This window comes from Fundulus heteroclitus, chromosome 24 (genome assembly GCF_011125445.2).
Source record: "Fundulus heteroclitus isolate FHET01 chromosome 24, MU-UCD_Fhet_4.1, whole genome shotgun sequence".
Taxonomy (NCBI): domain Eukaryota; kingdom Metazoa; phylum Chordata; class Actinopteri; order Cyprinodontiformes; family Fundulidae; genus Fundulus; species Fundulus heteroclitus.
The window spans coordinates 11351962-11368319 of record NC_046384.1 but is presented as its reverse complement, the minus strand read 5'-3'; the positions used below and the strand labels follow the sequence as shown (position 1 = coordinate 11368319).

The 16358-nt window shown below is 42.1% G+C and overlaps 1 protein-coding gene across 1 annotated transcript in view; it reads left to right on the top strand.

Annotated features, from left to right (window-relative positions):
* Positions 1-16358, top strand: part of LOC105917430 (histone deacetylase 4) — a 91741-nt gene that overhangs the window by 7178 nt on the left and 68205 nt on the right. The window lies entirely within an intron of this gene.

Here is a 16358-nt window from a genome sequence, read left to right as displayed (position 1 = left end):
ACCGCCGTTCAGTTATACACATATACAGGGGCGGTTCTAGACCAAATTTACCAGGGGGGCCAAGGTGGGGGCCAGTGTTTTTTCACAGGGGCACAGAACAAAAAAATTTAAAAACAATAAAATGGCAATATTTAACTGTGTAATAATATTAAGTGAGCCACCTGTGGCTCTGGAACTGCAGGTTTCAGACCCCTGATCTAGCAGTTGAAAAATTTGCCCCCAGCTCAATACGGCTAAAGCTAAACGTGAAACATCTTAAGTTTTAAAATCTTTTTAGAGTAAAGCTGTATAGGTAAAAAAATAATATTGGTCAAAGTGACCAATCAGTTATGGTTTCTTTTGCCATTGCAAATAATTATGAGAAGTTTATTTAACATCATGCTTTCAGTACAGGGGCCAGGGCCATTTCTACAGGGGCATGGGCCCCTGTTGGCCCCTGTCTAGAACCGCCCCTGCACATATAGAAAGCCCGTTCTTCCTCCCAAAATAGCTCAAGCTCAGCTAATTTTTACTGTTTTTCCATACATTCTGTCTCAGGTCTCGTTCTGGGCTTTGACTAGGCCGTTTCTAAAGACGATCTAACCCCTGCAGTTGCAGCTGTGGCTGTTTGTAGAGCAATAAAATGCTGCATGGACTGACACATAGAGCGCTTTCCACCTAACCCAAACGTAAATAGATTCACACTCTGACCGAGGGCCGCGTCGACCTGTGGCAGGAGTGGTTTTCTTTATCTAAGGAACCTAAAAGTAGTTGCATTCATCTTCCCATCGAGGGAAAGAATCCCTGCAGCATGATTCCGCCCCCACCATGCTTCGGTGTTTTTATAGCAGGTAGTAATTGATTTAACCGGAGCACTTTCTTGTCTCACGCCATTATGTGCTGCTTTGTTATGGTCTGTGTCATCAAATCCCAGCAGCTGATGGGATCCTCCGACACGTTCTCTCTGTTCTTCAGAGCCTCCCGATGAAACGTTTAGCGATCAAACGTTGAGCAATCAGAGTTTAGCTCCCCCCGGCGGAGGCGCGCGGCGGGGGGGGGGAATCTGTCTGCTGCCACGTTGACGGATGCCACGTTCCGATCAGGAGCGCGGAGACGCGTCGCAGCTCGCTAAAAACGACCAATAAAACATTTTTAATCTGGTCTCATGGCCGTTAATAGGCTCACTTCAATATGAATGAGCGGCGGGGTGTGATAGAAGGTCCACAGCCGTCGTCTCATTAGGAGAGACTCTGCCTTGCTCCCTGGCAACTCGCTTTCAGGAGCTTTGGCTTGTGTTTTTTTTTTTCAGGAAGCTGATAAATTATTCCGCGACCAGCTGGCAGATGAAAAAGCCTCGGCCGCCGCGCGGTCGCTGTGGTACCTGACGGTGTCAAGCATGTTGACTTTGTGCACCTGGGAGTGTGTGCAGTATAAATACCACAGCTGAGGCCACTATCGGGCCTCCCTCTAGGGATGTGAGGGAGCTGCGGCGCTCCAGCGTCTCCGCCCGAATGCACGGCGGCGGTAGAACGGACACCCCGGCTCATGTGCGGGTCACAGCCGCTTTACTTTAGACCAGGGGTGTCAAACTCCTTTTGGTTTAGGGGCCGCATACAGCTTAATCTGATCTCAAGAGGGCCACACGAGTAAACTCATTGCAAGATTAAATAGAACTAATAAAAGTGGACTTTTTGTTTTTTATATTTAAATGAATTTCACTTTTACACAATATATTATGAATAACCTCAGCGTTTTTAATAAAAAGTATGTGCAATTTCAACAATACTTTTACTCAGTTAAACAGCATTATGCATAAGAACTGATCACAGTGATTGTACAATGTTGAAAAACATGCATGACAAAATACATCAAACAGATAAAAATTAAGAAATGATTTAAAATCAATTTTCCACATCTGAAGCTCAGTGCTACCATCTGCTGATTAAAACATAGCGCCCCTCGTGGACAATATAGGAACTGCAGATTTTCAATTAAACAAAGTAAAGTACATGTTTTTTTCAATAATTATTTTATCATTCTCTTCCTTTTATCTCCTCTATCCTTCACCTTTTCCTTTGATCTTATTGTTCTTCCTTTCATCTCCTACTTTCCCATTGTAGTCTGTTTCCATATCATTTGAGATATTCCCTGCATGATTCATAATAAAACTATTCACGTTCATAAATCAAGCGGAGCACTATGGCAAGAGCAGTACTGCTCCACTTGTGAAAGTCAAATCTGATGAGCTCTTTTTGGCATTAAGACAACAATTCTTATTGCCACATTGCCAGACAGGACACTGGATAAAAAAAAATAAAAAGGATTTTTTTTTTTGAATAATGATAATGCATTTAGCCAGCGGGCCGGACTAAATTATTCGGCAGGCCGTATGTTTGACACCCCTGCTTTAGACGCTTCCCGACCTGCAGCCAGGGGTCCCCAGGAATAGATTTTTAAGGCCGATGTCCACCAGCACTAGCAAAGTTACCTGTTAAACACCCCCGAGATGATGAAATACTTTCGCTTTCCTGCAAGTATGATGACATTTTCAAATAATAGTCGATATTTTGGGGGCATTATGTTGCAATACAGATAAGTTGGAATGAAGAAAAAAAAAAAAAAAGCATCCGGATGCTGAAGTTAAATCCCTGCGACGTGTTTTAAGAAACGCTGCGCTGGGCAACGATTGCACTGGTGTTGCATCGCTTCCCCCTTTTTATAAACGCGCGGTGTGAGGGTGAAGACACTGACTGGGGCCGGTTTAGTTAGCTTGCAAAGTGAAATGTTTTCCCTGCAGACGGACCAGTTTTCCAGTCTGTTTTATTATGGCCAGAGTGTGGTTTGGGATCATTTGGCTGATCGGCGTCAGCTCCCCTGTTCTGGAGGTTAATCTAAATGATAATACAAGTCATTGCAGATGCATTGGGATAAACTGTCTCTCCTCTTTATTCAGTAGTTTCTAGTTCTTTTCTCTATGTCTCAGGCTTTTACACACATTAACCTTCTTTAAATTGCATGTTCATAGTTATTCTTTTGGGGCAGTAGCATTTAAAATAAAATAAAAAACTCTACAGGAGCTTTATTTATTTATTTCAAACCTTAAAAGTCTCTTAAATATGGCCAGATTCCCAATACAAGGACCTAAAATCTATTTGATTTAGTCTTACATGTTTATTGCTCAGTGCTTGTTTAATGTCTGTGTGTATATGTTGTGTGTGTGTGTGTGTGTGTGTGTATATGTATGTGTGTGTGTATGTATATATATATTAGATATATATTATATGATAGATTATAGGTATGTCTATCATATATATATAGAGTATATATATATATATATATATATATGCAGATATATATCTATAGCTATATATCTTATCTATCTATATATATATATAGCTATCTCTATTATCGTTATAATATATATATATATATATATGTTTTAGAGAACTGTGCTGGCAACATCGGGTTTTTTTGTGATTTAGAGTTCTGGCTAAGGATTTGGGGTGTAATCACGCTTTGAAAAACTACAACTCCCATCATGCATGGAGGCACCTTAGGTGTTCAACCTTCTCTGTAGTCATGGAGAACCTGAACCAGGCCTGCGTAGGCGCTTAACATTGCAACGTTCCCTTTGTGCTAATCAGTGGCAGCCTCTTCGTTGTGGGAATTTGTGCGTTTATTGAGAATTAGCTTGAAGGCACGGGTGGCTAAAAGGTTTATTTAAACGTCATAGCTACAACCATCAAAACAATTAATTTTTCAAAAATAATACACCCACAGATTGTCTAATGTGGTGAAGAATAAACAGATTATTTTTACTGAAAAATAAATATATAGAATATAAATTATAGTTTTTATTTTATTTTTTATTTTGTTGGGTCCAAAAGTTACTTCTGGTTACGATGCTAGCGTCGACACAAAAGGTTTCTGCACCAATAGGAATAGTAGGTTGAAGTCATGTGAGTTGGAACTCAGATCGTAGTAGCTCTGTGATAGCGCTGAGAAATGGCTTCTTCTCAGCGTTACATTCCTCAGATAAAAAAAAAAAGAAGCAAAACGAGGGTAAATATCGGTCAAGATTCTGAGCGTTGGTGCCGACTTAAGCAAGCAAAGGAGCTTCGAAGCCACGCAGCGGTCGGCACTTTCCTTCTGGACAGGAAAATTTAATATTTGCTAATGCTAACCATTATGCTAATGCTAATGCTACCGCAGCTAGCTGGCAAGCAGTACAGTTGAAGGTTTTGAATGAGAGTGGGCAAGCGCGAGTGCGCCACCTACTGTCCTGGAGGAGTTAAACCTGTAGCGAACTCCTTTTTACAAATCTTGAGAGTACAAACACCAATAAATACCAGTTGGTCTTTCTTTTCTTTTACTAAACAGTTGCATAATTATTTTAAACTATTTAATTCATCTTTTCCTGAATTTCTTTATATTGAGGTGCTTTGTGAGCTCTTATAGCCTACTTCATGTCGTCAGGCAGGTCCTATCAGCCTGGCAGTAATTAGGTCTGGGCGTCACAGGTGAAATTATCTTTCCAAAGAATGCGCCGAACGAGTTTAATTCAAGATTTAACGAGGCATGGAAAAGGCGTTATAATGGTTTTGTGACACGCTTGCTTGTTTATTCCCTGATTGCAGGCAATAGGTTTTGAAACTATTCTTTCAATTGTCTATTTATGCTCTCGCCTTACCTTAATCTGTTTTCGCAGTCCCTATTAAAGTCTTTTGTCAAAGTGAAGTCAAAATCACTAGTTTGTAAGCGTCACGTTCCTGCATGTCTAATAATATGGATCCCATTAGACCCCTGGGACTTGCCAAGTGACAAAAAAAAAAAAAGCCTTTTTTTTTTTTTAAATAAACAGACTCAGTTGTGTTGCTTTTCCAGGGCTGGCTTTTTGTGCGAACCGTGCTGAAATAACACCTCCTTTCATTGCGACTCTGTAAAAAGAACACAAATAGTGAAATTGAATCAGCGTCCTGCTGCGAAGACGGGTCAGGAAGCCTCACTCTTCGTTGGCCGGGAGCCGCGGCAGCCGATAGAAAAGATAAACCGCCCCGCTCCCTGTCAAAACATAACATTTAGCTCCTTTCTAATTTCCCACGCTGCCCTCCGCTCCGTCTTATCGCCGCCGCTCGCTTCCCACTGAAAGCCCCAAATATCCGGGATCCACCTGCCTCCCTTTGCTAACTCACCTCCAGCTGAAACAAAAATGATCCTTTTTTTTTTTTTTTTGTCGGAGGCCAGGAGGGGATGATTCATATTTCTCTCAGCCTCGTTTGAAAAAGCCTCCGGAGGAGACGATCCAGGTCCTGCGAGAGCTGCCAGAGCGTGGGCGTCGATTTGAGGTGTTGCTTGTCTCGTTTTGAGTGACAGCTCGGAGACGCACTTGTTGGATGTCGGCGCGCAGACAGGGAGACGGGGAGAGGCAGCCAGGAGACATCCAAAGAAAGAAAAAATGTGCAACACTGTGACCTCCAGGCACTTGTCAGGCTGGTCCAAATATCTTACTCTTTGGCGGTTAGGGATATTTTTGAGACATGAAGGGAGCGCAGGGTAAGCGGTTTGGTGTGTTTTATAGAAACACGTCAGTTTTCCGGGTCTGGATGAGGAGGGAAAAACAAAATGGAGTGAGGGAAAATATTTCTACTATCAGAGTTTATTCCCCCGTGGTCTAAATGTTTTCTTCTTTATGTCCTTCTTTATGTTTTGGTGTCCCTTCTTCCTTAATTCCCCTGATATGATGTTTTTATCCTTTCCTCCTAGTCTTCTTTTTCTCCCAACTTGTTTCTCTTTCTTTTTTTTCTGTCCTTGAGTCCTACCTCCTTTCGTTTCTGTCCTTCCTTGTGTTTTCCTTCCTCCCTTCCTTTATTAGCTTTTTCTTTTTCAATGGAAATAGTTTGATTCTGCGTGTCCTTCTTCTATTCTTTCCTTCCTTCTTCACTTCCTTCCTTCCCTCCATTCATCCCTGCTTTCTTCCATCTGTCTATAAGTCCATCCTTTCTTTGTTCTTTCCTTCCTTGCATCCCTCCTTCCTTCATGGCATCCTTCCTACTTTTTATTTCCTTCCTTCCTTCCTTCCATCCTTTCTTTGTTCCTTCCTTCCTTTCTTCAATCTATCAGTCCATCCTTTCTTTGTTCCTTCCTTCCTTGCATCCCTCCATCTTTTCATTTCCTTCCTTCCTTCCTTCCTTCCTTCCTTCCTTCCTTCCTTCCTTCCTTCCTTCCTTCCTTCCTTCTATCTGTCTATCAGTCCATCCTTTCTTTGTTCCTTACTTCCTCTGTTCCATCCTTGCATCCCTTCTTCCTTCCTTCCTTCCTTCCTTCCCTCCCTCCATTCATCCCTGCTTTCTTTCATCTGTCTATAATATAAGTCCATCCTTTCTTTGTTCTTTCCTTCCTTGCATCCCTCCTTCCTTCATGGCATCCTTCCTTCCTTCAATCTATCAGTCCATCCTTTCTTTGTTCCTTCCTTCCCTGCATCCCTCCATCTTTTCATTTCCTTCCTTCCTTCCTTCCTTCCTTCCTTCCTTCCTTCCTTCCTTCCTTCCTTCCTTCCTTCCTTCCTTCCTTCCTTCTTCTCTATCATCTATCCTTCCTTTCTTCCTTCCTTTCTTCCTTCCTTCCTTCCTTCCTTCCTTCCTTCTTCTCTATCATCTATCCTTCCTTTCTTCCTTCCTTTCTTCCTTCCTTCCTTCCTTCCTTCCTTCTTTTCTATCATCTATCCTTCCTTTCTTCCTTCCTTCCTTCCTTCTTCTCTATCATCTATCCTTCCTTTCTTCCTTCTGTTAGTTTATAAATCACTTAGCACCAGAATACATTACAAACACCGATTTCCTTTAAATCAAGACCTAAACCTTCCTGTTTAGAGTTTCTTTCTGTTATGACAGAAAGACTGACCAACATGTTTGATGAGTATTAATGTTTTCACCTGATACAATTTAATGTTTGTTATTGGTAACACAACCAGCGACTGCTTCTATGCGTTTATGATGTTTTTATGTTTTCATGATGGAAAGCACTTTGAACCGCCTTGCTGCTGAAATGTGCTATACAAATAAACTTGACTTCTTTTCTATTATCCATCCTTCCTTCCTCGGTTCATCCCTCCTTCATTCCATCAGCCCATTACTTCTTTGTTCCGTCCTTCCTTGTGTCCCTCATCCTTTTCTGTCCATCCATCAATCCATCCTTCTCCCATATTATAATATTTAAAATGCAGATTAAAGGGCCGACCATAGAAAGTTTTGTCTATAATTTCTACATATAAATGTGTAGCAGTCCTGTCTCCTTTCCTTCATGCGTGTTTGTGTGCGTCGATCCCTCTCTTCCGTCAGCAGCGTTTCAGCTGGATGTTTCGGAGCGTGCCCGCCTGCTTATGTGCCGTTTCTGTAATCTGGAAATGAGCTTACTGCAGTGCACTTTTTTTTTTTTTTTTGCCCCATTTTGATCCTGGACTTACTCATTTTCTTTATTACAAAAGCATTGGGATTTTTAGATTAAATATCATTTACCGTAAATCTTTTCCCAGAAAAGGGAAACGCAAAACGATTTGTTGCGGCACCATTTCTCAGAACCGAGGCGGTCGGGCCGATAAGACCCCTTTGCTGACCTCTCTGCAAAAAAAAAAAAAAAAGGCCAGAGTGCCTGTGCAATAGTGATTTATCTGTATACAAACAGTTTCTGTTCATATTAGCATACAATATTTGTTTTTCATGCTACGCATACACCGCTGTTTGCATAAATGTCATGCTGATGTAAATGAATAGCAGCAACTATAGGTTTAGGAACGAAACGGCCCAATAAATGCTTGTATGTCTATTTGATGAGTGTAAGTAAAAAAAAATTGTAAATGGACTGAATTTTTATTGCGCTTTTCCAGTCGTAGTATGTACAGTTCAATTCAATTCAATTTTATTTATATAGCGCCAATTCATGAAACATGTCATCTCAAGGCACTTTACAAAGTCAAATTCAATCATATTATACAGATTGGTCAAAAATTTCCTATATAAGGAAACCAGTTGATTGCATCAAAGTCCCGACAAGCAGCATTCACTCCTGGGGAAGCGTAGAGCCACAGGGAGAGTCGTCTGCATTTTACATGGCTTTGCAGCAATCCCTCATACTGAGCAAGCATGAAGCGACAGTGGGAAGAAAAACTCCCCATTAACAGGGAGGAAAAACCTCCGGCAGAACCAGGCTCAGTATGAACGGTCATCTGCCTCGACCGACTGAGGTTACAGAAGACAGAACAGAGACACAACAAGAGAGACAAAAAAGCACAGAAGCACACATTGATCCAGTAATCTGTTCTACATTAGATGGTAATGTAGTTAAAACCAGATGCGTATTTGTGACTAATTTGGCTGTAGGATTTGCGTCGTTGTTCATTTGGAGGCCCGATTTGGGCCCAAGCTTCAACGTCCCGCCTGACGTCTTGAGATTTCTGGCTCAAATATTTTCAGCGCAGCGCTTTGTGATCGTGACGGCATCTGTTTTGATGACGTGCGCAACATGATGCTGCCACTCCCGTACCTCTGAGTTGGGATGGCCTTCTCAGGCGTAGAAAGCTTCCTCTTCATTAAATTTCATCATGGCGATAATAGTCAAACATTGTATTATAGTGTCATCAGACCTTCAGACGTGTATATTATAGGATATACAGACCATTATTATTATTATTATTATTATTATTATTATTATTATTATTATTATTATTATTATTCTTTGAGCCGCTGCAGCTCTTAGGCTACATTCACACTGCAGGTCTTAATTCTCAATTCCGATTTTTTTTTTTTTTGTGAAATCGGATTTTTTTGCGTGTCCGTTCACATTTCCAAATATATGCAACTTGTATGTGATCTCCTGTGTGAACTGAAAGCGTTCAACCTAAGTGTCCCGCATGCGCACTCGAGGACGCGATGACGTCACACGTAGCAAGCGTCCTCAGTGTTTGCGGAAGTAAACATGGATTATAATGCTGGCGTGCATTTTGCGGTCATTAATTTATTTTCTAACCGGAGCTTTCCCTCCATTGACTGCTCTCCTCATTGTAGTCCGCTATGGGTGTCGTCTTTCTTCCCGCTTCTGCATAGCAGGACGCTGAATAGTGACGTTTGTCGAGTATCGGTGACGTACAGGTCGGATAAATGCGACCCGGCCGTACAGACACAGGTCGCGTTTGAAAAGATCAGATACGTATCGGATTCAGGACCACATATCCAAGTGGCCTGGGTCGCATTTGAAAAAAAATCCGATCTGTGTTGTTCAGACTGTCATAAAAAGATCAGGTACGTTTCGCATATTGGCAAAAAAATCGGAATTGGGTCACTTCAGGCTGCAGTGTGAACGTAGCCTTAGTTGGCAGGTTGAATTAGACCTCCTTCAAACAGGAGCTTACATTTACAGTAGAAACATTTAGTCAGGGCATTTTGTTTGTTAATGACTGACTGGTGCATGACTCAGTTGCACTTAAAGAGTTTAATTTGCTGCTTATTGTCCTTTACTCAGAATTGGCCTATCTCTGGTTATATCTGTCATGTCGCCACTCCTGCAGTCGCTCTCGTTCACCCAGCAGCCTTATCAGATCCTGCTGGAAAGTCTCGGGTTTTCCCTCCGCATCTCTTTAAGGAAGGAATATTTGCAAAACCATGTTTCAAACACATAGTGTTAACGTAGATGTGAGTTTATACAGTACAGATGGGCTGGAGCATTTGTAGAAAAGCAAAAATAAAGCCGCACCACCACCGCCAATGCTTTGACTGCGAGAGCCATGCGCGCATAAGCCGCAGTTAAAACGAAAATCGGGATTCAAAGAGAGCAGCCCTCAGGTGTCGGAGCCGCTCGCTAAGGAGAGAAGGTGATGCCATTAGCTGCCAGTGATTTGTTTTAGTCAGAAGTGTGCTGGCTTTCCAGGAAAGGCTGCACGGTGTACTGCTGGAGTACAAACCGGGCCTGCACATGACTCAGACACTCAGCGTGACGCCCGTGAGTAGCGGCTAAGTAGCTCCCATGGACCGTATTTGTGAATGGGAAGGGTTGGACTTTAAATCTTTGCATGTCGGGGGAAGGAAGAAAGCAAAGAAATTAAAGATTAACGCATTCCTAGAACGTTATCAAGCTGCAGCGGGACATAAACTGCGTTCAGATTAGATTTTTTATTATCATTTTTTTCCCTCCTCCTGCTGTATTTTGCTCGGCCTGCGTGGGCGTGAGTGCCGTTTTACGCCTCTAAGCCGGCGAACCCGACACGGTGCTCCGTTCCTCGAAGGCTCAGCCGTATCTAGGTTACAAGTACCAGTTTCTAGGTTTATATAGCAACAACGCAAATCAGCCAGGAATATACAGGCGGCTAAAATAAACATTAACAAGGCGTTCAGATGATTTATTGGAGTGCCAGGCAAGATTAAACTGTTTTTCTCTTGGGTTTGGACATTTTTAGCAACTACCTACTCATGTCTTGGAGATGCTGTTTGCATTACAGACCTTAAAGGCTCAAGTATTGAGGGTTATTTTGTAATTCGATGGAATTTATTTGTTTTAAACCCAGCGTGCCGGCTTTGCTAAGATGATGTTTTGAGGTTAAATGTGGCAGACAATAGTCGTGGGAAAAATGGGGACCGGCTTGTAAATGTGTTTCTTATTAAGAAAAGTCTACATTTCTCACCTAAGTAACAAAACTAATTCTATTTTACTCATTAAACAACAGATATGAGCTAAAATGTGGTTGCTATCTGAGGGAAAAGTTAGGACACCCTACCTTCGTAGCTGAAATAACGTCTCGCAGCCATCTAGTGGGATCTGAGGATCGTTTACCCCAATAATCGCCTTTAGCTGTGAGATGTTTGAGTCGTTTCTTGCCTGTTTAAACTGTTTTGATGTCACATCTATATGAGATTAAGATCCGGGCTTTGACTAGGCCACTAAATACGCAGCTAATCCTTGGTGGATTCACTGATTTGTTTTGCCTGTTTTTATGTTGCAGTCTATTTGAAGCAGACCACATATCATGACACTTCCACCTCCATGCTTCACAGTAGGTACAGGGTTGTTTCCCTGGAAAACTGCTGGTTCATGCCAGACATGTCCTTTTGTTATGAAAATTTCAACATTAGACTCATCTTTTCAACTTTATTTCACAAGTCCTGATCCTTACATGCGCCCACCCCGGGATGCTCTAGTCTGGCCTTTGTGATTGTCTTTGAGAGCAAAGGTCTCCCCCTTGCACACGTCCTGAAAGTTAAACTTCTCTTTCTGAATTTTACAAACATGCATACTCACACACACAAGTAGCCCAAGTCTGCTGTAGGTCCAGTGAAGACATTTCGGGATTTTTGGAGACTTCGTTTAGCATCTTGCGATCTGTGAACGTCTCTAGATGTCCAAACCCGATCATGTTGGCAGTTTTGAATGTCCTCTAATTCTTTTTGGACCTTTTCGAATGCCTTACTGATCGCATTAGCTGCTAAGATCTTCTTTTTGAAAGCCTCGGACGTATCTTTGGATCTCCTCATGGTGTTCCCTCTGGCTTCAGCAGCCTGGAGCCTCAGACTGTCTGAGGTTTGTTTAAACAGTACAAACCTTCAAAACGCAGAGTCACGATGCTCTAACCATGGACAGCTGATGCCTGTGTGTGTTTATGGTATGTTAAGTGGGGATAAATGTGGAGGTGTACTAATTTATTCCACAACAGAAATAGTTATTTTTCTTACCACAGTTTATTTGAAACATTTTGAAGAAGTATTTTCTCTCACTAATACCAGTTTTTTTTTTATAGTAATTGTTACAATGTATGTTGAATATTCATACTTCCAAGCATATTAAAAATACTTAGGCTTTCAAATGCATTTCCTAGTTTTTATGCATTAACATGAAATCATGGATGTAAAGGTATTATTTCGGAGGCAAAAATGTCTTTGTATGCAATTCCACAAGCCTCTAGTTCTCCTTTAATTAGCCTATCATATCCTTAAACCTTTAGCACTACAGTCTGGATGCTGCGTATGGTTTTCAGGCCTAATGGGGTTTAAAATAAAAACTTGATCACAAACCTCTCTTGCAGCTGGAGAATGGTGCAATCTATAATTCAATACGTTCAAATTACTGCCCGACCGCATCTAATCATGTGAGATCTGCTGCTGCCAGGGCCTCAAATGGCTGTAAAAGCTGCATGGCCAAGCTAACTTGTAGCGGTACTAATGGTACCAATGTTTACATGTTAGTTATTTATGTAATTACCTGTAGCGACCATAAGTAATGTAGTAAAGAGACTTTCTTCTATCGGTATAACAGATACACTCCTGGTTCTGGTCATACCTAACTGGGCGCGCTCTGTTCATTCAATTGAAAGCCTTCCATTCAACTCACTCTCTTGTTACTTCTGGTGTCCCCCAAGGCTCTGTCCTTGGCCCGCTCCTTTTTATTATTTATCTTCTCCCCCTCGGCTCCATTCTTTGCCACGTTAATGTCAAGTTTCACTGCTATGCCGATGACACCCAGCTTTACCTATGCTGCCAACCATCTGCACCATTATTCCCCTCTCACCTCTCTTCTTGCCTCTATGCTTTTAACTCCTGGTTCACGGCAAACTTACTTAAACTGAATTCTGATAAAACAGAAATTCTTCTAATGTGTACCAATTAATCATTCTCTAAAGCCAATAACTTTTCTTTAACTATTGACCATTCCTCAATCTCCCCTTCTCTCCAGGTAAAAAGTCTCGGTGTCGTCTTTGATAGCACCCTTTCCTCTCAGTCCCACATTAACAACGTTATTCGCTCTGCTTATTTCCACCTCCACTCCATAAACCGCCTCCATCCTACCTTCAGTCTCCACTCCACCTCTGTCCTTGTTCATAGCCTAGTCACCTCCCGTCTTGACCACTCTAACTCTCTCCTCCTCGGTCTCCCACAGAAAACCCTCCATAAACTTCAGTATCATCCACCCTAACCTCCTCTTTCCAACACATTGCCCCTGTTCTACAACAGCTGCCCTGGCTTTCCAATCCAATTCAGGATCCAATTTAAGTTACTCCTCCTTACTTTCAAGGCCATCCATAACCTTGCCCCCTCCTTAGGTGTCCGAACTTCTCCATATTCACACTCCCTCTCACTCTCTTCCGTTTGTCTCTGTGTCCTGTCCTTTTAAAGCTGCCTACTCTCTATAAATGCTTTATGTTGTATTTGTTTTAGATTATTGATGCTTTGTTGTGGTATTGCCATTTGTTTGGTTTTGATTTTGTACAGTGTCCTTGAGTGTAAATAAATGCATTATGAAAATCTACAAACTTGTTACGACACTCTAATAATATTATTTATATAATAATTAGACTCAAGGATTCCACGTAAATGGTTGTCGTTTAACATCAAGAGAGCTCATGTATCAAATATACAGAGCCTTGCAAAAGAATTCAACCCCAAGGCATGTTTTGAGTTTGCCAAAAGGCATGTGGGCAACTCCCCAAATGTTTGGACAAAGGTGCTCTGGTTTGATGAGTTTAAAACTGAACTTTTTCGCCACCAAGACAAACATCTGGCACAAACCCAACACATCCCATCACCCCACACTGAAACACCGTGGTGGCAGCATCATGCTGTGGGGATTTATTTTCAGCAGCTGGCTGGGAAACTGGGAAAAACATATGCTGGAATGGCCTAGTCCAAGTCCAGACCTCGATCTGATTCAGAATCTGTGGTCAGACTCAAAGGTTGCTGTTTCACAAGCAAAAAAAAAACCCAAACATGGAGGGGCTAAAGCAGATTAGCCTCGAGTAATGGGCAGAAATCCCAGCTGCCAGATGTGGCGAGCTCAGGGAGACGCATCCAAAGTGAATGCAGCTGGAACTGCAGCAAAATGTGACCCAACAAAGTATGACTGAAAATGTCGCTATGCCATGGGGGGGTGAAAACTTTTACAAGCACTTTAAATAATAGTGCAATATTAACAAGAAGCTTCATTAATTAAAGTTCTTTAGCCGTAATTGTTGTTGATCTCCTGTGGCGTTAACCCCAGTGGAGTTAGGTGTCAGTCAGCTGTGTATTAGACCTAAACAGGAGGATATCTGCTAATTTTACGCCTTAGTCAGACAATATATGCCAGCAGCTGTTGTTAAATGTTTCTGATAGTAAAATTAAAAGTAGCATATTTGGTTTTGTACGTCAGTTCATTTCAAAAAAGCGCTAGGAAAAACAGGTGGCTTAATCACGTCATGTGTCTGTATTTATGAATTAAGTCCTTTTTGATTCCCGAACAACTATGAGCATTGAGGCAGTGACTCCTTTCTCCCCCCCCAACCATTTCAAGATGTCAGTCAAATAAGGCGACGTCCCCTTAACTGTTTCTTCGGTAGTAACAAAAAGATAAAGTTGGCCGTTTGGAAATATTTCTGGAAGAATCGATGTTTTAGCTGAAAGTGCGTCTTAACCAGGAAGCTGTTTCCCCAAGCTGCCAGTCAGCTGTGTTGGATGGATTAAAAAAAAAAAAAAAAAAGCCTCCTCCCTCCTTTCATTGCAGCGCTGTCTTAAAACCCATGTTAGCAACACCCTGTACCTTACCGTACCCACTGGTAAAATAAATAGTCTGCAGCAGATCAGGAAGCAACCCTAATTAGGTACTTAACCTAAGGAAGACAATAGGAAGTTGGATTTATGGTTTTCTCCATGCAGACAGTTTTTCTTCTTACGAATAAGAAAATGTAGGTTGTTTTAGTTTTTTTTTATTCACATGCTCTCAAATTTGGCAAGGCGTCCTGAGGTGACGTGGACGAGGAGCCAAACGCACGCTGACAGGCAGGAGGCAGAGAGTTGGCGTAATGAATCCACTTTCGTTTAATTGAAACCAAAGCAAACGCGCCTGCAGGCAGGCTGTTTAAAAATAACAGGCCCGACAACACAGAAACCAAACGTGCCGCGGCAAGACCGAGGACAACCTGCGACGTGCGTCTGACTGAGAACAAAGGGGGAGCCGGGGAGGACTGTTGCCATTTCATTCTGAGGATGGAAACCCGCAGGAGCAAGAAGCAAGTGTGGTAATTGGCGACTGTTGTGGGAGGAGTTGCGGAGAGGGAACCAAGGAAACGGAGCGAAGGAGGAAAACAGGGATGCGGACGGGTCGCATCTGACTGGCTGCAAAGTAAGTCTTGTTGACGAGATAATTAAGCAGCTTCCATGATGTTTGTGCAACCGTTCGCCAACTCTTACTACGCGCTCAGCTGGGAGTTTTCGCAGAAATGCAGAGGGGACCACTGCTGACGTAAACCGTATTCCAGGCAAACCGGCGACTCTCACGCGTAAGCACCCTCGTGTCGGGGATTTTCTCTTCCCCGGTGAGGAAGAGCCGACCCAGAGGGCTATGCAACAGCTTTACCCTATAGGCCTTTTTAAACTTTTTTTTTTTTTTTTTTAAACAAAGTAAAGCAGATGTACATTCTGAGTTGTGTAATTTCTACATAATTGCTGTCGTGACCAAATACCAATCTTGTGGGTTTATCGGGGCAGGCGCTAATAAAACTCTCATGCTGCAGCTTGCTGCTTGGATGATGCTGTATCGCTGCGGCGGGGGACACAAAGATTTATTAGCTTTGTTTTTTTATTTGAAAAGTATTAGATTGTCGTTGTTGTTTTTTTTTTTTTTTTGGCGAGCCAGCTGCTTCGCGCGCTAATCTCTCCGGGATAATTCGATGGCGTGTTTTTTCTTATATTCCTCGTGCCTCTTCTCCGCCGTCTTTTTTTTTTTTTTTGGATCTTGCCGGCGTCTTTGACAAACATCGCAATACAGTATGCACACGGATCTCCAGATGGCTATAAGTCTATATTATGGATTTGCTTTTTATTACACCTGCCAGATACTATTAGGGAGCAGCGTGGAGATTTAGAGGCCAGCCTGGGACTGGAGAGGTAGTGCTAGTGGTTGGTGAAAGCTGCGCCTTGCCTTGCAAAAACTATTCACACCCATACAAGCACAAACTCCCATTAGGGTCTGATGCGATCACTCAACACAGAGTAGTGCCTTTATTATAAAATGTTTTTTAAAAAGTAAAACGCGTGGCATTCATGTGTTTTTAAACCCCCTTTACACTTATTCCCTTAAATAAAATTCGGGGTTAAGTTAGAAAACTTAAAAAATCTTTTGGAGTTGCTGAAAAACTTCTGACATGGCCGGAGGTTCAGGGTCTAGATCCGACTTTTATCTCTTTGGTTGGCCTAGTCAAAGTCCCGGTCCAAAGCAATAGTTAATATGTGGAAAAACTTATATAAGGTTGTTTATAGATGCTGCCCGTTCAATCTGACGGCGCTGTAGCTGTTTTGCAAAGAAGGATTGGCAAAGACTTTAGTCTCTAGGTGTGCAAAGCTGGTAGATACCCCAAAAGAAAGGTGGTTCTA